Raw genomic sequence first — 21,972 nt, 5'->3', positions numbered from 1 at the left:
GGGGTGTGTACTGCAGTGTAGTAGAGTTTAGTGATGTATCTGGGGTGTGTCCTGCAGTGTAGTAGAGTTTAGTGATGTATCTGGGGTGTGTACTGCAGTGTAGTAGAGTTTAGTGATGTATCTGGGGTGTGTACTGCAGTGTAGTAGAGTTTAGTGATGTATCTGGGGTGTGTACTGCAGTATAGTAGAGTTTAGTGATGTATCTGGGGTGTGTACTGCAGTATAGTAGAGTTTAGTGATGTATCTGGAGTGTGTACTGCAGTGTAGTAGAGTTTAGTGATGTATCTGGGGTGTGTACTGCAGTGTAGTAGAGTTTAGTGATGTATCTGGGGTGTGTACTGCAGTGTAGTAGAGTTTAGTGATGTATCTGGGGTGTGTACTGCAGTGTAGTAGAGTTTAGTGATGTATCTGGGATGTGTACTGCAGTGTAGTAGAGTTTAGTGATGTATCTGGGGTGTGTACTGCAGTGTAGTAGAGTTTAGTGATGTATCTGGGGTGTGTACTGCAGTGTAGTAGAGTTTAGTGATGTATCTGGGGTGTGTACTGCAGTGTAGTGGAGTTTAGTGATGTATCTGGGGTGTGTACTGCAGTGTAGTAGAGTTTAGTGATGTATCTGGGGTGTGTACTGCAGTATAGTAGAGTTTAGTGATGTATCTGGGGTGTGTACTGCAGTGTAGTGGAGTTTAGTGATGTATCTGGGGTGTGTACTGCAGTATAGCAGAGTTTAGTGATGTATCTGGGGTGTGTACTGCAGTATAGTAGAGTTTAGTGATGTATCTGGGGTGTGTACTGCAGTATAGTAGAGTTTAGTGATGTATCTGGGGTGTGTCCTGCAGTGTAGTAGAGTTTAGTGATGTATCTGGGGTGTGTACTGCAGTGTAGTAGAGTTTAGTGATGTATCTGGGGTGTGTACTGCAGTGTAGTAGAGTTTAGTGATGTATCTGGGGTGTGTACTGCAGTATAGTAGAGTTTAGTGATGTATCTGGGTTGTGTACTGCAGTGTAGTAGAGTTTAGTGATGTATCTGGGGTGTGTACTGCAGTGTAGTAGAGTTCAGTGATGTATCTGGGGTGGGTACTGCAGTATAGTAGAGTTTAGTGATGTATCTGGGGTGTGTACTGCAGTGTAGTAGAGTTTAGTGATGTATCTGGGGTGTGTACTGCAGTGTAGTTGAGTTTAGTGATGTATCTGGGGTGTGTACTGCAGTGTAGTAGAGTTTAGTGATGTATCTGTGATGTGTACTGCAGTGTAGTAGAGTTTAGTGATGTATCTGGGGTGTGTACTGCAGTGTAGTAGAGTTTAGTGATGTATCTGGGGTGTGTACTGCAGTGTAGTAGAGTTTAGTGATGTATCTGGGGTGGGTACTGCAGTGTAGTAGAGTTTAGTGATGTATCTGGGGTGTGTACTGCAGTGTCGTAGAGTTTAGTGATGTATCTGGGGTGTGTACTGCAGTGTAGTAGAGTTTAGTGATGTATCTGGGGTGGGTACTGCAGTGTAGTAGAGTTTAGTGATGTATCTGGGGTGTGTACTGCAGTATAGTCGAGTTTAGTGATGTATCTGGGGTGGGTACTGCAGTGTAGTAGAGTTTAGTGATGTATCTGGGGTGTGTACTGCAGTGTAGTAGAGTTCAGTGATGTATCTGGGGTGTGTACTGCAGTGTAGTAGAGTTTAGTGATGTATCTGGGGTGTGTACTGCAGTATAGTAGAGTTTAGTGATGTATCTGGGGTGAGTACTGCAGTATAGTAGAGTTTAGTGATGTATCTGGGGTGTGTACTGCAGTGTAGTAGAGTTTAGTGATGTATCTGGGGTGTGTACTGCAGTATAGTAGAGTTTAGTGATGTATCTGGGGTGTGTACTGCAGTATAGTAGAGTTTAGTGATGTATCTGGGGTGAGTACTGCAGTGTAGTAGAGTTTAGTGATGGATCTGGGGTGTGTACTGCAGTGTAGTTGAGTTTAGTGATGTATCTGGGGAGTGTACTGCAGTGTAGTAGAGTTTAGTGATGTATCTGGGGTGTGTACTGCAGTGTAGTAGAGTTTAGTGATGTATCTGGGGTGTGTACTGCAGTATAGTAGAGTTTAGTGATGTATCTGGGGTGTGTACTGCAGTATAGTAGAGTTTAGTGATGTATCTGGGGTGTATACTGCAGTGTAGTAGAGTTTAGTGATGTATCTGGGTTGTGTACTGCAGTGTAGTAGAGTTTAGTGATGTATCTGGGGTGTGTACTGCAGTGTAGTAGAGTTCAGTGATGTATCTGGGGTGGGTACTGCAGTATAGTAGAGTTTAGTGATGTATCTGGGGTGTGTACTGCAGTGTAGTAGAGTTTAGTGATGTATCTGGGGTGTGTACTGCAGTATAGTAGAGTTTAGTGATGTATCTGGGGTGTGTACTGCAGTGTAGTAGAGTTTAGTGATGTATCTGGGGTGTGTACTGCAGTGTAGTAGAGTTTAGTGATGTATCTGGGGTGTGTACTGCAGTGTAGTCGAGTTTAGTGATGTATCTGGGGTGTGTACTGCAGTGTAGTAGAGTTTAGTGATGTATCTGGGGTGTGTACTGCAGTGTAGTTGAGTTTAGTGATGTATCTGGGGTGTGTACTGCAGTGTAGTAGAGTTTAGTAATGTATCTGGGGTGTGTACTGCAGTGTAGTAGAGTTTAGTGATGTATCTGGGGTGTGTACTGCAGTATAGTAGAGTTTAGTGATGTATCTGGGGTGTGTACTGCAGTATAGTAGAGTTTAGTGATGTATCTGGGGTGTGTACTGCAGTGTAGTAGAGTTTAGTGATGTATCTGGGTTGTGTACTGCAGTGTAGTAGAGTTTAGTGATGTATCTGGGGTGTGTACTGCAGTGTAGTAGAGTTCAGTGATGTATCTGGGGTGGGTACTGCAGTATAGTAGAGTTTAGTGATGTATCTGGGGTGTGCACTGCAGTGTAGTAGAGTTTAGTGATGTATCTGGGGTGTGTACTGCAGTATAGTAGAGTTTAGTGATGTATCTGGGGTGTGTACTGCAGTGTAGTCGAGTTTAGTGATGTATCTGGGGTGTGTACTGCAGTATAGTAGAGTTTAGTGATGTATCTGGAGTGTGTACTGCAGTGTAGTAGAGTTTAGTGATGTATCTGGGGTGTGTACTGCAGTGTAGTAGAGTTTAGTGATGTATCTGGGGTGTGTACTGCAGTGTAGTAGAGTTTAGTGATGTATCTGGGGTGTGTACTGCAGTGTAGTAGAGTTTCGTGATGTATCTGGGGTGTGTACTGCAGTGTAGTAGAGTTTAGTGATGTATCTGGGGTGTGTACTGCAGTGTAGTAGAGTTTAGTGATGTATCTGGGGTGTGTACTGCAGTGTAGTAGAGTTTAGTGATGTATCTGGGGTGTGTACTGCAGTGTAGTAGAGTTTAGTGATGTATCTGGGGTGTGTACTGCAGTGTAGTTGAGTTTAGTGATGTATCTGGGGTGTGTACTGCAGTGTAGTCGAGTTTAATGATGTATCTGGGATGTGTACTGCAGTGTCGTAGAGTTTAGTGATGTATCTGGGGTGTGTACTGCAGTGCAGTAGAGTTTAGTGATGTATCTGGGGTGGGTACTGCAGTGTAGTAGAGTTTAGTGATGTATCTGGGGTGTGTACTGCAGTGTAGTAGAGTTTAGTGATGTATCTGGGGTGTGTACTGCAGTATAGTAGAGTTTAGTGATGTATCTGGGGTGTGTACTGCAGTGTAGTAGAGTTTAGTGATGTATCTGGGGTGTATACTGCAGTGTAGTAGAGTTTAGTGATGTATCTGGGGTGTGTACTGCAGTGTAGTAGAGTTTAGTGATGTATCTGGGGTGAGTACTGCAGTATAGTAGAGTTTAGTGATGTATCTGGGGTGAGTACTGCAGTGTAGTAGAGTTTAGTGATGTATCTGGGGTGAGTACTGCAGTATAGTAGAGTTTAGTGATGTATCTGGGGTGTGTACTGCAGTGTAGTAGAGTTTAGTGATGTATCTGGGGTGTATACTGCAGTGTAGTAGAGTTTAGTGATGTATCTGGGGTGTGTACTGCAGTGTAGTAGAGTTTAGTGATGTATCTGGGGTGTGTACTGCAGTATAGTAGAGTTTAGTGATGTATCTGGGGTGAGTACTGCAGTGTAGTAGAGTTTAGTGATGTATCTGGGGTGTGTACTGCAGTGTAGTAGAGTTTAGTGATGTATCTGGGGTGTGTACTGCAGTGTAGTAGAGTTTAGTGATGTATCTGGGGTGTGTACTGCAGTGTAGTAGAGTTTAGTGATGTATCTGGGGTGTGTACTGCAGTGTAGTAGAGTTTAGTGATGTATCTGGGGTGTGTACTGCAGTGTAGTCGAGTTTAGTGATGTATCTGGGGTGTGTACTGCAGTGTAGTAGAGTTTAGTGATGTATCTGGGGTGTGTACTGCAGTGTAGTAGAGTTCAGTGATGTATCTGGGGTGTGTACTGCAGTGTAGTAGAGTTTAGTGATGTATCTGGGGTGTGTACTGCAGTATAGTAGAGTTTAGTGATGTATCTGGGGTGTGTACTGCAGTGTAGTAGAGTTTAGTGATGTATCTGGGGTGTGTACTGCAGTGTAGTAGAGTTTTGTGATGTATCTGGGGTGTGTACTGCAGTGTAGTAGAGTTTAGTGATGTATCTGGGGTGTGTACTGCAGTATAGTAGAGTTTAGTGATGTATCTGGGGTGTGTACTGCAGTGTAGTAGAGTTTAGTGATGTATCTGGGGTGAGTACTGCAGTGTAGTAGAGTTTTGTGATGTATCTGGGGTGTGTACTGCAGTGTAGTAGAGTTTAGTGATGTATCTGGGGTGTGTACTGCAGTGTAGTAGAGTTTAGTGATGTATCTGGGGTGAGTACTGCAGTGTAGTAGAGTTTTGTGATGTATCTGGGGTGTGTACTGCAGTGTAGTTGAGTTTAGTGATGTATCTGGGGTGTGTACTGCAGTGTAGTAGAGTTTAGTGATGTATCTGGGGTGTGTCCTGCAGTGTAGTAGAGTTTAGTGATGTATCTGGGGTGTGTACTGCAGTGTAGTAGAGTTTAGTGATGTATCTGGGGTGTGTACTGCAGTGTAGTCGAGTTTAGTGATGTATCTGGGGTGTGTACTGCAGTGTAGTAGAGTTTAGTGATGTATCTGGGGTGTGTACTGCAGTGTAGTCGAGTTTAGTGATGTATCTGGGGTGTGTACTGCAGTGTAGTAGAGTTTAGTGATGTATCTGGGGTGAGTACTGCAGTGTAGTAGAGTTTAGTGATGTATCTGGGGTGTGTACTGCAGTGTAGTCGAGTTTAGTGATGTATCTGGGGTGTGTACTGCAGTGTAGTAGAGTTTAGTGATGTATCTGGGGTGTGTACTGCAGTGTAGTAGAGTTTAGTGATGTATCTGGGGTGTGTACTGCAGTGTAGTAGAGTTTAGTGATGTATCTGGGGTTGGTTCTGCAGTGTAGTAGAGTTTAGTGATGTATCTGGGGTGTGTACTGCAGTATAGTAGAGTTTAGTGATGTATCTGGGGTGTGTACTGCAGTGTAGTAGAGTTTAGTGATGTATCTGGGGTGTGTACTGCAGTGTAGTAGAGTTTAGTGATGTATCTGGGGTGAGTACTGCAGTGTAGTAGAGTTTAGTGATGTATCTGGGGTGTGTACTGCAGTGTAGTAGAGTTTAGTGATGTATCTGGGGTGTGTACTGCAGTGTAGTAGAGTTTAGTGATGTATCTGGGGTGAGTACTGCAGTATAGTAGACTTTAGTGATGTATCTGGGGTGTGTACTGCAGTGTAGTAGAGTTTAGTGATGTATCTGGGGTGAGTACTGCAGTGTAGTCGAGTTTAGTGATGTATCTGGGGTGTGTACTGCAGTGTAGTAGAGTTTAGTGATGTATCTGGGGTGTGTACTGCAGTGTAGTAGAGTTTAGTGATGTATCTGGGGTGTGTACTGCAGTGTAGTAGAGTTTAGTGATGTATCTGGGGTGAGTACTGCAGTATAGTAGAGTTTCGTGATGTATCTGGGGTGTGTACTGCAGTGTAGTAGAGTTTAGTGATGTATCTGGGGTGTGTACTGCAGTGTAGTAGAGTTTAGTGATGTATCTGGGGTGTGTACTGCAGTGTAGTAGAGTTTAGTGATGTATCTGGGGTGTGTACTGCAGTGTAGTAGAGTTTAGTGATGTATCTGGGGTGAGTACTGCAGTATAGTAGAGTTTAGTGATGTATCTGGGGTGAGTACTGCAGTGTAGTAGAGTTTAGTGATGTATCTGGGGTGTGTACTGCAGTGTAGTCGAGTTTAGTGATGTATCTGGGGTGTGTACTGCAGTGTAGTAGAGTTTAGTGATGTATCTGGGGTGTGTACTGCAGTGTAGTAGAGTTTAGTGATGTATCTGGGGTGAGTACTGCAGTGTAGTAGAGTTTAGTGATGTATCTGGGGTGTGTACTGCAGTGTAGTAGAGTTTAGTGATGTATCTGGGGTGTGTACTGCAGTATAGTAGAGTTTAGTGATGTATCTGGGGTGTGTACTGCAGTATAGTAGAGTTTAGTGATGTATCTGGGGTGTGTACTGCAGTGTAGTAGAGTTTAGTGATGTATCTGGGGTGTGTACTGCAGTGTAGTAGAGTTTAGTGATGTATCTGGGGTGTGTACTGCAGTATCGTAGAGTTTAGTGATGTATCTGGGGTGTGTACTGCAGTATAGTAGAGTTCAGTGATGTATCTGGGGTGTGTACTGCAGTATAGTAGAGTTTAGTGATGTATCTGGGGTGTGTACTGCAGTGTAGTAGAGTTTAGTGATGTATCTGGGGTGTGTACTGCAGTGTAGTAGAGTTTAGTGATGTATCTGGGGTGTGTACTGCAGTGTAGTAGAGTTTAGTGATGTATCTGGGGTGTGTACTGCAGTGTAGTAGAGTTTAGTGATGTATCTGGGGTGAGTACTGCAGTATAGTAGAGTTTAGTGATGTATCTGGGGTGTGTACTGCAGTGTAGTAGAGTTTAGTGATGTATCTGGGGTGAGTACTGCAGTGTAGTCGAGTTTAGTGATGTATCTGGGGTGTGTACTGCAGTGTAGTAGAGTTTAGTGATGTATCTGGGGTGTGTACTGCAGTGTAGTAGAGTTTAGTGATGTATCTGGGGTGTGTACTGCAGTGTAGTAGAGTTTAGTGATGTATCTGGGGTGAGTACTGCAGTATAGTAGAGTTTAGTGATGTATCTGGGGTGTGTACTGCAGTGTAGTAGAGTTTAGTGATGTATCTGGGGTGAGTACTGCAGTGTAGTAGAGTTTAGTGATGTATCTGGGGTGTGTACTGCAGTGTAGTCGAGTTTAGTGATGTATCTGGGGTGTGTACTGCAGTGTAGTAGAGTTTAGTGATGTATCTGGGGTGTGTACTGCAGTGTAGTGGAGTTTAGTGATGTATCTGGGGTGTGTACTGCAGTGTAGTAGAGTTTAGTGATGTATCTGGGGTGTGTACTGCAGTGTAGTGGAGTTTAGTGATGTATCTGGGGTGTGTACTGCAGTGTAGTAGAGTTTAGTGATGTATCTGGGGTGTGTACTGCAGTATAGTAGAGTTTAGTGATGTATCTGGGGTGTGTACTGCAGTGTAGTGGAGTTTAGTGATGTATCTGGGGTGTGTACTGCAGTATAGCAGAGTTTAGTGATGTATCTGGGGTGTGTACTGCAGTATAGTAGAGTTTAGTGATGTCTCTGGGGTGTGTACTGCAGTATAGTAGAGTTTAGTGATGTATCTGGGGTGTGTACTGCAGTGTAGTAGAGTTTAGTGATGTATCTGGGGTGTGTACTGCAGTGTAGTAGAGTTTAGTGATGTATCTGGGGTGTGTACTGCAGTGTAGTAGAGTTTAGTGATGTATCTGGGGTGTGTACTGCAGTGTAGTAGAGTTTAGTGATGTATCTGGGGTGTGTACTGCAGTATAGTAGAGTTTAGTGATGTATCTGGGGTGTGTACTGCAGTATAGTAGAGTTTAGTGTTGTATCTGGGGTGTGTACTGCAGTGTAGTAGAGTTTAGTGATGTATCTGGGGTGTGTTCTGCAGTGTAGTAGAGTTTAGTGATGTATCTGGGGTGTGTACTGCAGTATAGTAGAGTTTAGTGATGTATCTGGGGTGTGTACTGCAGTGTAGTAGAGTTTAGTGATGTATCTGGGGTGTGTACTGCAGTGTAGTAGAGTTTAGTGATGTATCTGGGGTGTGTACTGCAGTATAGTAGAGTTTAGTGATGTATCTGGGGTGTGTACTGCAGTATAGTAGAGTTTAGTGATGTATCTGGGGTGTGTACTGCAGTATAGTAGAGTTTAGTGATGTATCTGGGGTGTGTACTGCAGTGTAGTAGAGTTTAGTGATGTATCTGGGGTGTGTACTGCAGTGTAGTAGAGTTTAGTGATGTATCTGGGGTGTGTACTGCAGTGTAGTAGAGTTTAGTGATGTATCTGGGGTGTGTACTGCAGTATAGTAGAGTTTAGTGATGTATCTGGGTTGTGTACTGCAGTGTAGTAGAGTTTAGTGATGTATCTGGGGTGTGTACTGCAGTATAGTAGAGTTTAGTGATGTATCTGGGGTGTGTACTGCAGTGTAGTAGAGTTTAGTGATGTATCTGGGGTGTGTACTGCAGTGTAGTAGAGTTTAGTGATGTATCTGGGGTGTGTACTGCAGTATAGTAGAGTTTAGTGATGTATCTGGGGTGTGTACTGCAGTGTAGTAGAGTTCAGTGATGTATCTGGGGTGGGTACTGCAGTATAGTAGAGTTTAGTGATGTATCTGGGGTGTGTACTGCAGTGTAGTAGAGTTTAGTGATGTATCTGGGGTGTGTACTGCAGTGTAGTTGAGTTTAGTGATGTATCTGGGGTGTGTACTGCAGTGTAGTAGAGTTTAGTGATGTATCTGGGGTGTGTACTGCAGTGTAGTAGAGTTTAGTGATGTATCTGGGGTGTGTACTGCAGTGTAGTAGAGTTTAGTGATGTATCTGGGGTGGGTACTGCAGTGTAGTAGAGTTTAGTGATGTATCTGGGGTGTGTACTGCAGTGTAGTAGAGTTGAGTGATGTATCTGGGGTGTGTACTGCAGTGTAGTAGAGTTTAGTGATGTATCTGGGGTGTGTACTGCAGTGTAGCAGAGTTTAGTGATGTATCTGGGGTGTGTACTGCAGTGTAGTAGAGTTTAGTGATGTATCTGGGGTGTGTACTGCAGTGTCGTAGAGTTTAGTGATGTATCTGGGGTGTGTACTGCAGTGTAGTAGAGTTTAGTGATGTATCTGGGGTGGGTACTGCAGTGTAGTAGAGTTTAGTGATGTATCTGGGGTGTGTACTGCAGTGTAGTAGAGTTCAGTGATGTATCTGGGGTGTGTACTGCAGTGTAGTAGAGTTTAGTGATGTATCTGGGGTGTGTACTGCAGTATAGTAGAGTTTAGTGATGTATCTGGGGTGAGTACTGCAGTATAGTAGAGTTTAGTGATGGATCTGGGGTGTGTACTGCAGTGTAGTTGAGTTTAGTGATGTATCTGGGGAGTGTACTGCAGTGTAGTAGAGTTTAGTGATGTATCTGGGGTGTGTACTGCAGTGTAGTAGAGTTTAGTGATGTATCTGGGGTGTGTACTGCAGTATAGTAGAGTTTAGTGATGTATCTGGGGTGTGTACTGCAGTATAGTAGAGTTTAGTGATGTATCTGGGGTGTATACTGCAGTGTAGTAGAGTTTAGTGATGTATCTGGGTTGTGTACTGCAGTGTAGTAGAGTTTAGTGATGTATCTGGGGTGTGTACTGCAGTGTAGTAGAGTTCAGTGATGTATCTGGGGTGGGTACTGCAGTATAGTAGAGTTTAGTGATGTATCTGGGGTGTGTACTGCAGTGTAGTAGAGTTTAGTGATGTATCTGGGGTGTGTACTGCAGTATAGTAGAGTTTAGTGATGTATCTGGGGTGTGTACTGCAGTGTAGTAGAGTTTAGTGATGTATCTGGGGTGTGTACTGCAGTGTAGTAGAGTTTAGTGATGTATCTGGGGTGTGTACTGCAGTGTAGTCGAGTTTAGTGATGTATCTGGGGTGTGTACTGCAGTGTAGTAGAGTTTAGTGATGTATCTGGGGTGTGTACTGCAGTGTAGTTGAGTTTAGTGATGTATCTGGGGTGTGTACTGCAGTGCAGTAGAGTTTAGTAATGTATCTGGGGTGTGTACTGCAGTGTAGTAGAGTTTAGTGATGTATCTGGGTTGTGTACTGCAGTGTAGTAGAGTTTAGTGATGTATCTGGGGTGTGTACTGCAGTGTAGTAGAGTTCAGTGATGTATCTGGGGTGGGTACTGCAGTGTAGTAGAGTTTAGTGATGTATCTGGGGTGTGTACTGCAGTGTAGTAGAGTTTAGTGATGTATCTGGGGTGAGTACTGCAGTATAGTAGAGTTTAGTGATGTATCTGGGGTGTGTACTGCAGTGTAGTAGAGTTTAGTGATGTATCTGGGGTGTGTACTGCAGTATAGTAGAGTTTAGTGATGTATCTGGGGTGTGTACTGCAGTGTAGTAGAGTTTAGTGATGTATCTGGGGTGTGTACTGCAGTATAGTAGAGTTTAGTGATGTATCTGGGGTGTGTACTGCAGTGTAGTCGAGTTTAGTGATGTATCTGGGGTGTGTACTGCAGTATAGTAGAGTTTAGTGATGTATCTGGAGTGTGTACTGCAGTGTAGTAGAGTTTAGTGATGTATCTGGGGTGTGTACTGCAGTGTAGTAGAGTTTAGTGATGTATCTGGGGTGTGTACTGCAGTGTAGTAGAGTTTAGTGATGTATCTGGGGTGTGTACTGCAGTGTAGTTGAGTTTAGTGATGTATCTGGGGTGTGTACTGCAGTATAGTAGAGTTTAGTGATGTATCTGGGGTGTGTACTGCAGTATAGTAGAGTTTAGTGATGTATCTGGGGTGTGTACTGCAGTATAGTAGAGTTTAGTGATGTATCTGGGGTGTGTACTGCAGTGTAGTAGAGTTTAGTGATGTATCTGGGGTGTGTACTGCAGTATAGTAGAGTTTAGTGATGTATCTGGGGTGTGTACTGCAGTGTAGTCGAGTTTAGTGATGTATCTGGGGTGTGTACTGCAGTATAGTAGAGTTTAGTGATGTATCTGGGGTGTGCACTGCAGTGTAGTAGAGTTTAGTGATGTATCTGGGGTGTGTACTGCAGTGTAGTAGAGTTTAGTGATGTATCTGGGGTGTGTACTGCAGTATAGTAGAGTTTAGTGATGTATCTGGGGTGGGTACTGCAGTGTAGTAGAGTTTAGTGATGTATCTGGGGTGTGTACTGCAGTGTAGTAGAGTTTAGTGATGTATCTGGGGTGTGTACTGCAGTGTAGTAGAGTTTAGTGATGTATCTGGGGTGTGTACTGCAGTATAGTCGAGTTTAGTGATGTATCTGGGGTGTGTACTGCAGTATAGTAGAGTTTAGTGATGTATCTGGGGTGTGTACTGCAGTATAGTAGAGTTTAGTGATGTATCTGGGGTGTGTACTGCAGTGTAGTAGAGTTTAGTGATGTATCTGGGGTGTGTACTGCAGTGTAGTAGAGTTTAGTGATGTATCTGGGGTGGGTACTGCAGTGTAGTAGAGTTTAGTGATGTATCTGGGGTGTGTACTGCAGTGTAGTAGAGTTTAGTGATGTATCTGGGGTGTGTACTGCAGTGTAGTAGAGTTCAGTGATGTATCTGGGGTGTGTACTGCAGTATAGTAGAGTTTAGTGATGTATCTGGGGTGTGTACTGCAGTATAGTGGAGTTTAGTGATGTATCTGGGGTGTGTACTGCAGTGCAGTAGAGTTTAGTGATGTATCTGGGGTGTGTACTGCAGTGTAGTAGAGTTTAGTGATGTATCTGGGGTGTGTACTGCAGTGTAGTAGAGTTTAGTGATGTATCTGGGGTGTGTACTGCAGTGTAGTAGAGTTTAGTGATGTATCTGGGGTGTGTACTGCAGTGTAGTAGAGTTTAGTGATGTATCTGGGTTGTGTACTGCAGTGTAGTCGAGTTTAGTGATGTATCTGGGGTGTGTACTGCAGTGTAGTAGAGTTTAGTGATGTATCTGGGGTGTGTACTGCAGTGTAGTAGAGTTTAGTAATGTATCTGGGGTGTGTACTGCAGTGTAGTAGAGTTTAGTGATGTATCTGGGGTGTGTACTGCAGTGTAGTAGAGTTTAGTGATGTATCTGGGGTGTGTACTGCAGTGTAGTAGAGTTTAGTGATGTATCTGGGGTGTGTACTGCAGTGTAGTAGAGTTTAGTGATGTATCTGGGGTGTGTACTGCAGTATAGTAGAGTTTAGTGATGTATCTGGGGTGTGTACTGCAGTGTAGTAGAGTTTAGTGATGTATCTGGGGTGTGTACTGCAGTGTAGTAGAGTTTAGTGATGTATCTGGGGTGTGTACTGCAGTGTAGTAGAGTTTAGTGATGTATCTGGGGTGTGTACTGCAGTGTAGTAGAGTTTAGTGATGTATCTGGGGTGAGTACTGCAGTGTAGTAGAGTTTAGTGATGTATCTGGGGTGAGTACTGCAGTGTAGTAGAGTTTAGTGATGTATCTGGGGTGTGTACTGCAGTGTAGTAGAGTTTAGTGATGTATCTGGGGTGAGTACTGCAGTATAGTAGAGTTTAGTGATGTATCTGGGGTGTGTACTGCAGTATAGTCGAGTTTAGTGATGTATCTGGGGTGTGTACTGCAGTGTAGTAGAGTTTAGTGATGTATCTGGGGTGTGTACTGCAGTATAGTAGAGTTTAGTGATGTATCTGGGGTGTGTACTGCAGTGTAGTAGAGTTTAGTGATGTATCTGGGGTGTGTACTGCAGTGTAGTAGAGTTTAGTGATGTATCTGGGGTGTGTACTGCAGTGTAGTAGAGTTTAGTGATGTATCTGGGGTGTGTACTGCAGTGTAGTAGAGTTTAGTGATGTATCTGGGGTGTGCACTGCAGTGTAGTTGAGTTTAGTGATGTATCTGGGGTGTGTACTGCAGTGTAGTCGAGTTTAGTGATGTATCTGGGATGTGTACTGCAGTGTAGTAGAGTTTAGTGATGTATCTGGGGTGTGTACTGCAGTATAGTAGAGTTTAGTGATGTATCTGGGGTGTGTACTGCAGTGCAGTAGAGTTTAGTGATGTATCTGGGGTGTGTACTGCAGTGTAGTAGAGTTTAGTGATGTATCTGGGGTGTGTACTGCAGTATAGTAGAGTTTAGTGATGTATCTGGGGTGTGTACTGCAGTATAGTAGAGTTTAGTGATGTATCTGGGGTGTGTACTGCAGTGTAGTAGAGTTTAGTGATGTATCTGGGTTGTGTACTGCAGTGTAGTAGAGTTTAGTGATGTATCTGGGGTGTGTACTGCAGTGTAGTAGAGTTTAGTGATGTATCTGGGGTGTGTACTGCAGTATAGTAGAGTTTAGTGATGTATCTGGGGTGTGCACTGCAGTGTAGTAGAGTTTAGTGATGTATCTGGGGTGTGTACTGCAGTGTAGTAGAGTTTAGTGATGTATCTGGGGTGTGTACTGCAGTGTAGTAGAGTTTAGTGATGTATCTGGGGTGTGTACTGCAGTGTAGTAGAGTTTAGTGATGTATCTGGGGTGAGTACTGCAGTATAGTAGAGTTTAGTGATGTATCTGGGGTGTGTACTGCAGTATAGTAGAGTTTAGTGATGTATCTGGGGTGTGTACTGCAGTGTAGTAGAGTTTAGTGATGTATCTGGGTTGTGTACTGCAGTGTAGTAGAGTTTAGTGATGTATCTGGGGTGTGTACTGCAGTGTAGTAGAGTTTAGTGATTATCTGGGGTGTGTACTGCAGTGTAGTAGAGTTCAGTGATGTATCTGGGGTGGGTACTGCAGTGTAGTAGAATTTAGTGATTATCTGGGGTGTGTACTGCAGTGTAGTAGAGTTCAGTGATGTATCTGGGGTGGGTACTGCAGTATAGTAGAGTTTAGTGATGTATCTGGGGTGTGTACTGCAGTGTAGTAGAGTTTAGTGATGTATCTGGGGTGTGTACTGCAGTATAGTAGAGTTTAGTGATGTATCTGGGGTGTGTACTGCAGTGTAGTCGAGTTTAGTGATGTATCTGGGGTGTGTACTGCAGTATAGTAGAGTTTAGTGATGTATCTGGAGTGTGTACTGCAGTGTAGTAGAGTTTAGTGATGTATCTGGGGTGTGTACTGCAGTGTAGTAGAGTTTAGTGATGTATCTGGGGTGTGTACTGCAGTGTAGTAGAGTTTAGTGATGTATCTGGGGTGTGTACTGCAGTGTAGTTGAGTTTAGTGATGTATCTGGGGTGTGTACTGCAGTATAGTAGAGTTTAGTGATGTATCTGGGGTGTGTACTGCAGTATAGTAGAGTTTAGTGATGTATCTGGGGTGTGTACTGCAGTATAGTAGAGTTTAGTGATGTATCTGGGGTGTGTACTGCAGTGTAGTAGAGTTTAGTGATGTATCTGGGGTGTGCACTGCAGTGTAGTAGAGTTTAGTGATGTATCTGGGGTGTGTACTGCAGTGTAGTAGAGTTTAGTGATGTATCTGGGGTGTGTACTGCAGTATAGTAGAGTTTAGTGATGTATCTGGGGTGGGTACTGCAGTGTAGTAGAGTTTAGTGATGTATCTGGGGTGTGTACTGCAGTATAGTAGAGTTTAGTGATGTATCTGGGTTGGGTACTGCAGTGTAGTAGAGTTTAGTGATGTATCTGGGGTGGGTACTGCAGTGTAGTAGAGTTTAGTGATGTATCTGGGGTGTGTACTGCAGTGTAGTAGAGTTTAGTGATGTATCTGGGGTGTGTACTGCAGTGTAGTAGAGTTTAGTGATGTATCTGGGGTGTGTACTGCAGTGTAGTAGAGTTCAGTGATGTATCTGGGGTGTGTACTGCAGTGTAGTAGAGTTTAGTGATGTATCTGGGGTGTGTACTGCAGTGTAGTAGAGTTTAGTGATGTATCTGGGGTGTGTACTGCAGTGTAGTAGAGTTTAGTGATGTATCTGGGGTGTGTACTGCAGTGTAGTAGAGTTTAGTGATGTATCTGGGGTGTGTACTGCAGTGTAGTTGAGTTTAGTGATGTATCTGGGGTGTGTACTGCAGTGTAGTAGAGTTTAGTAATGTATCTGGGGTGTGTACTGCAGTGTAGTAGAGTTTAGTGATGTATCTGGGGTGTGTACTGCAGTGTAGTAGAGTTTTGTGATGTATCTGGGGTGTGTACTGCAGTGTAGTAGAGTTTAGTGATGTATCTGGGGTGTGTACTGCAGTGTAGTAGAGTTTAGTGATGTATCTGGGGTGTGTACTGCAGTATAGTAGAGTTTAGTGATGTATCTGGGGTGTGTACTGCAGTGTAGTCGAGTTTAGTGATGTATCTGGGGTGTGCACTGCACTGTAGTAGAGTTTAGTGATGTATCTGGGGTGTGTCCTGCAGTGTAGTAGAGTTTAGTGATGTATCTGGGGTGTGTACTGCAGTATAGTAGAGTTTAGTGATGTATCTGGGGTGTGTACTGCAGTGTAGTCGAGTTTAGTGATGTATCTGGGGTGTGCACTGCACTGTAGTAGAGTTTAGTGATGTATCTGGGGTGGGTACTGCAGTGTAGTAGAGTTTAGTGATGTATCTGGGGTGTGTACTGCAGTGTAGTAGAGTTTCGTGATGTATCTGGGGTGTGTACTGCAGTATAGTGGAGTTTAGTGATGTATCTGGGGTGTGTACTGCAGTGTAGTAGAGTTTAGTGATGTATCTGGGGTGTGTACTGCAGTGTAGTAGAGTTTAGTGATGTATCTGGGGTGTGTACTGCAGTGTAGTAGAGTTTAGTGATGTATCTGGGGTGTGTACTGCAGTGTAGTTGAGTTTAGTGATGTATCTGGGGTGTGTACTGCAGTGTAGTAGAGTTTCGTGATGTATCTGGGGTGTGTACTGCAGTATAGTGGAGTTTAGTGATGTATCTGGGGTGTGTACTGCAGTGTAGTAGAGTTTAGTGATGTATCTGGGGTGTGTACTGCAGTGTAGTAGAGTTTAGTGATGTATCTGGGGTGTGTACTGCAGTGTAGTAGAGTTTAGTGATGTATCTGGGGTGTGTACTGCAGTGTAGTAGAGTTTAGTGATGTATCTGGGGTGTGTACTGCAGTGTAGTTGAGTTTAGTGATGTATCTGGGGTGTGTACTGCAGTGTAGTTGAGTTTAGTGATGTATCTGGGGTGTGTACTGCAGTGTAGTAGAGTTTAGTGATGTATCTGGGGTGTGTACTGCAGTGTAGTAGAGTTTAGTGATGTATCTGGGGTGTGTACTGCAGTGTAGTAGAGTTTAGTGATGTATCTGGGGTGTGTACTGCAGTATCGTAGAGTTTAGTGATGTATCTGGGGTGTGTACTGCAGTGTAGTCGAGTTTAGTGATGTATCTGGGGTGTGTACTGCAGTATAGTAGAGTTTAGTGATGTATCTGGGGTGTGTACTGCAGTGTAGTAGAGTTTAGTGATGTATCTGGGGTGTGTACTGCAGTGTAGTAGAGTTTAGTGATGTATCTGGGGTGTGTCCTGCAGTGTAGTAGAGTTTAGTGATGTATCTGGGTTGTGTACTGCAGTATAGTAGAGTTTAGTGATGTATCTGGGGTGTGTACTGCAGTGTAGTAGAGTTTAGTGATGTATCTGGGGTGTGTACTGCAGTGTAGTAGAGTTTAGTGATGTATCTGGGGTGTGTTCTGCAGTGTAGTCGAGTTTAGTGATGTATCTGGGGTGTGTCCTGCAGTATAGTAGAGTTTAGTGATGTATCTGGGGTGTGTACTGCAGTATAGTAGAGTTTAGTGATGTATCTGGGGTGTGTACTGCAGTGTAGTCGAGTTTAGTGATGTATCTGGGGTGTGTCCTGCAGTATAGTAGAGTTTAGTGATGTATCTGGGGTGTGTACTGCAGTATAGTAGAGTTTAGTGATGTATCTGGGGTGTGTACTGCAGTGTAGTAGAGTTTAGTGATGTATCTGGGGTGTGTACTGCAGTGTAGTAGAGTTTAGTGATGTATCTGGGGTGAGTACTGCAGTATAGTAGAGTTTAGTGATGTATCTGGGGTGTGTACTGCAGTATAGTAGAGTTTAGTGATGTATCTGGGGTGTGTACTGCAGTGTAGTAGAGTTTAGTGATGTATCTGGGGTGTGTACTGCAGTGTAGTAGAGTTTAGTGATGTATCTGGGGTGTGTACTGCAGTGTAGTAGAGTTTAGTGATGTATCTGGGGTGTGTGCTGCAGTGTAGTAGAGTTTAGTGATGTATCTGGGGTGTGTACTGCAGTGTAGTAGAGTTTAGTGATGTATCTGGGGTGTGTACTGCAGTGTAGTAGAGTTTAGTGATGTATCTGGGGTGTGTACTGCAGTATAGTAGAGTTTAGTGATGTATCTGGGGTGTGTACTGCAGTGTAGTAGAGTTTAGTGATGTATCTGGGGTGTGTACTGCAGTGTAGTAGAGTTTAGTGATGTATCTGGGGTGTGTACTGCAGTATCGTAGAGTTTGGTGATGTATCTGGGGTGTGTACTGCAGTGTAGTAGAGTTTAGTGATGTATCTGGGGTGTGTACTGCAGTATAGTAGAGTTCAGTGATGTATCTGGGGTGTGTACTGCAGTGTAGTAGAGTTTAGTGATGTATCTGGGGTGTGTACTGCAGTATAGTAGAGTTTAGTGATGTATCTGGGGTGTGTACTGCAGTGTAGTAGAGTTTAGTGATGTATCTGGGGTGTGTACTGCAGTTTAGTAGAGTTTAGTGATGTATCTGGGGTGTGTACTGCAGTGTAGTAGAGTTTAGTGATGTATCTGGGGTGAGTACTGCAGTATAGTAGAGTTTAGTGATGTATCTGGGGTGTGTACTGCAGTGTAGTTGAGTTTAGTGATGTATCTGTGATGTGTACTGCAGTGTAGTAGAGTTTAGTGATGTATCTGGGGTGTGTACTGCAGTGTAGTAGAGTTTAGTGATGTATCTGGGGTGTGTACTGCAGTGTCGTAGAGTTTAGTGATGTATCTGGGGTGTGTACTGCAGTATAGTGGAGTTTAGTGATGTATCTGGGGTGTGTACTGCAGTGTAGTCGAGTTTAGTGATGTATCTGGGGTGTGTACTGCAGTATAGTAGAGTTTAGTGATGTATCTGGGGTGTGTACTGCAGTGTAGTAGAGTTTAGTGATGTATCTGGGGTGTGTACTGCAGTATAGTAGAGTTTAGTGATGTATCTGGGGTGTGTACTGCAGTGTAGTAGAGTTTAGTGATGTATCTGGGGTGTGTACTGCAGTATTGTAGAGTTTAGTGATGTATCTGGGGTGTGTACTGCAGTGTAGTAGAGTTTAGTGATGTATCTGGGGTGTGTACTGCAGTGTAGTCGAGTTTAGTGATGTATCTGGGGTGTGTACTGCAGTATAGTAGAGTTTAGTGATGTATCTGGGGTGTGTACTGCAGTGTAGTAGAGTTTAGTGATGTATCTGGGGTGTGTACTGCAGTATTGTAGAGTTTAGTGATGTATCTGGGGTGTGTACTGCAGTGTAGTAGAGTTTAGTGATGTATCTGGGGTGTGTACTGCAGTGTAGTAGAGTTTAGTGATGTATCTGGGGTGTGTACTGCAGTGTAGTAGAGTTTAGTGATGTATCTGGGGTGTGTACTGCAGTATAGTAGAGTTTAGTGATGTATCTGGGGTGTGTACTGCAGTGTAGTAGAGTTTAGTGATGTATCTGGGGTGTGTACTGCAGTGTAGTAGAGTTTAGTGATGTATCTGGGGTGTGTTCTGCAGTGTAGTAGAGTTTAGTGATGTATCTGGGGTGTGTACTGCAGTGTAGTAGAGTTTAGTGATGTATCTGGGGTGTGTACTGCAGTGTAGTAGAGTTTAGTGATGTATCTGGGGTGTGTACTGCAGTGTAGTAGAGTTTAGTGATGTATCTGGGGTGTGTACTGCAGTGTAGTCGAGTTTAGTGATGTATCTGGGGTGTGTACTGCAGTATAGTAGAGTTCAGTGATGTATCTGGGGTGTGTACTGCAGTGTAGTAGAGTTTAGTGATGTATCTGGGGTGTGTACTGCAGTGTAGTAGAGTTTAGTGATGTATCTGGGGTGTGTGCTGCAGTGTAGTAGAGTTTAGTGATGTATCTGGGGTGTGTACTGCAGTGTAGTAGAGTTTAGTGATGTATCTGGGGTGAGTACTGCAGTATAGTAGAGTTTAGTGATGTATCTGGGGTGTGTACTGCAGTTTAGTAGAGTTTAGTGATGTATCTGGGGTGTGTACTGCAGTATAGTCGAGTTTAGTGATGTATCTGGGGTGTGTACGGCAGTGTAGTAGAGTTTAGTGATGTATCTGGGGTGTGTACTGCAGTGTAGTAGAGTTTAGTGATGTATCTGGGGTGTGTACTGCAGTGTAGTAGAGTTTAGTGATGTATCTGGGGTGTGTACTGCAGTGTAGTAGAGTTTAGTGATGTATCTGGGGTGTGTACTGCAGTGTAGTAGAGTTTAGTGATGTATCTGGGGTGTGTACTGCAGTATAGTAGAGTTTAGTGATGTATCTGGGGTGAGTACTGCAGTGTAGTAGAGTTTAGTGATGTATCTGGGGTGTGTACTGCAGTGTAGTAGAGTTCAGTGATGTATCTGGGTTGTGTACTGCAGTGTAGTAGAGTTTAGTGATGTATCTGGGGTGTGTACTGCAGTGTAGTAGAGTTTAGTGATGTATCTGGGGTGTGTACTGCAGTGTAGTAGAGTTTAGTGATGTATCTGGGGTGAGTACTGCAGTGTAGTAGAGTTTAGTGATGTATCTGGGGTGTGTACTGCAGTGTAGTAGAGTTTAGTGATGTATCTGGGGTGTGTACTGCAGTGTAGTAGAGTTTAGTGATGTATCTGGGGTGTGTACTGCAGTATAGTAGAGTTTAGTGATGTATCTGGGGTGTGTACTGCAGTGTAGTCGAGTTTAGTGATGTATCTGGGGTGTGTACTGCAGTGTAGTAGAGTTTAGTGATGTATCTGGGGTGTGTACTGCAGTGTAGTAGAGTTTAGTGATGTCTCTGGGGTGGGTACTGCAGTGTAGTAGAGTTTAGTGATGTATCTGGGGTGTGTACTGCAGTATAGTAGAGTTTAGTGATGTATCTGGGGTGTGTACTGCAGTGTCGTGGAGTTTAGTGATGTATCTGGGGTGTGTACTGCAGTGTAGTGGAGTTTAGTGATGTATCTGGGGTGTGTACTGCAGTGTAGTAGAGTTTAGTGATGTATCTGGGGTGTGTACTGCAGTGTCGTAGAGTTTAGTGATGTATCTGGGGTGGGTACTGCAGTGTAGTTGAGTTTAGTGATGAATCTGGGGTGTGTACTGCAGTGTAGTAGAGTTTAGTGATGTATCTGGGGTGTGTACTGCAGTGTAGTAGAGTTTAGTGATGTATCTGGGGTGTGTACTGCAGTGTAGTAGAGTTTAGTGATGTATCTGGGGTGTGTACTGCAGTGTAGTAGAGTTTAGTGATGTATCTGGGGTGTGTACTGCAGTGTAGTAGAGTTTAGTGATGTATCTGGGGTGTGTACTGCAGTGTAGTAGAGTTTAGTGATGTATCTGGGGTGTGTACTGCAGTATAGTTGAGTTTAGTGATGTATCTGGGGTGGGTACTGCAGTGTAGTAGAGTTTAGTGATGTATCTGGGGTGTGTACTGCAGTGTAGTAGAGTTTAGTGATGTATCTGGGGTGTGTACTGCAGTGTAGTTGAGTTTAGTGATGTATCTGGGGTGTGTACTGCAGTGTAGTAGAGTTTAGTGATGTATCTGGGGTGTGTACTGCAGTATAGTAGAGATTAGTGATGTATCTGGGGTGTGTACTGCAGTATAGTAGAGTTTAGTGATGTATCTGGGGTGTGTACTGCAGTGTAGTAGAGTTTAGTGATGTATCTGGGGTGTGTACTGCAGTGTAGTAGAGTTTAGTGATGTATCTGGGGTGTGTACTGCAGTATAGTAGAGTTTAGTGATGTATCTGGGGTGTGTACTGCAGTATAGTTGAGTTTAGTGATGTAGGTGGTGTGGGGATTTGCAGTGATGTGTTTGGGCTGTTTCGCACCAGTGGAATATGATTTAACGTGGTCTGTTGATCAGGCATCAGCTGTGCAGTATTAATATGTGGTGTGTTGGGGTGGATGACAGCAGTGTGGCAGAAGATGGTGGTGTGTCTGTTTTGTTATGAGCATGGTTTGTAGGATAGCTTTGTTTGGAATGGCACGAACACCGATGCCAATTGTTCAGTGTGTACCTCTGGCATAAGTGACAGTAAGGAATGTTCGTTGTCCAATTGGATTTTTCCCATTCAATTTGTCTGCCGCATGTTCCATTTTGTAGTCTTAGGTGAACTCTTTTCTATGGATATTGCAAGTTAAAACTAATCATAAGTTCCAGTCATGTTTCCCTGGAACCATTCCCTGTGACACCAATGGGTGGTGCTCTATTAGGATTGGCCGTGTTAATCTGAGCACTGACCTGTCACGCTGTCTATAACATAAATCATTAAAATGCCTTGAATCTTGACCGTGAATTTCGTTGTCCTCCACCACTGGTGTTCCTGTGCAGGAACCTCCATGTTCCCATTGCTCAGTTCTGCCCTTCTATTCGCTACATAAGCCTCGAACCTCACTCCCAGCCCTTCAGACCCCCACCACATCTGGATCGTTTCTGCCTTCCCTCCATGCTCTCCCTCCAGTTCCTGCCTCAGGGCCGCATTCAGCCCCCTCTTGGTTTTTCCTCGCTTGCCATCCCACTCCTGCCACCGCGTGGCTTGTTCTCGGCCTCTCACCAACCGACAGCTTTGTCCCTCAGACCAATGTCAGGCCTCCCTCATAATCACACTTCCAATCATTTGTGTTGCACTGGATTGATTCGTATCAAGCAGAAGAGCAAGAGCTCTCTGTCACACGGAGCTGAAAGACTTTGGAGGTTAATTATTCACAGCAAGTTGTCAGACACACATTAAATTGTATTGGGGACTATTGTCCAATTTTAATCCAAGACTCACTGTGTATGAAATCAACATTGGGGTGGCGCAGGGTCTAACTCCCATGTGAGGAGGGAGGCCCAGCAGAATGGGACCCAA

Source organism: Heptranchias perlo, chromosome X (assembly GCF_035084215.1).
Source record: "Heptranchias perlo isolate sHepPer1 chromosome X, sHepPer1.hap1, whole genome shotgun sequence".
NCBI lineage: Eukaryota > Metazoa > Chordata > Chondrichthyes > Hexanchiformes > Hexanchidae > Heptranchias > Heptranchias perlo.
The sequence above is the reverse complement of the archived record's forward strand: the minus strand, read 5'-3'. Positions refer to the sequence as shown.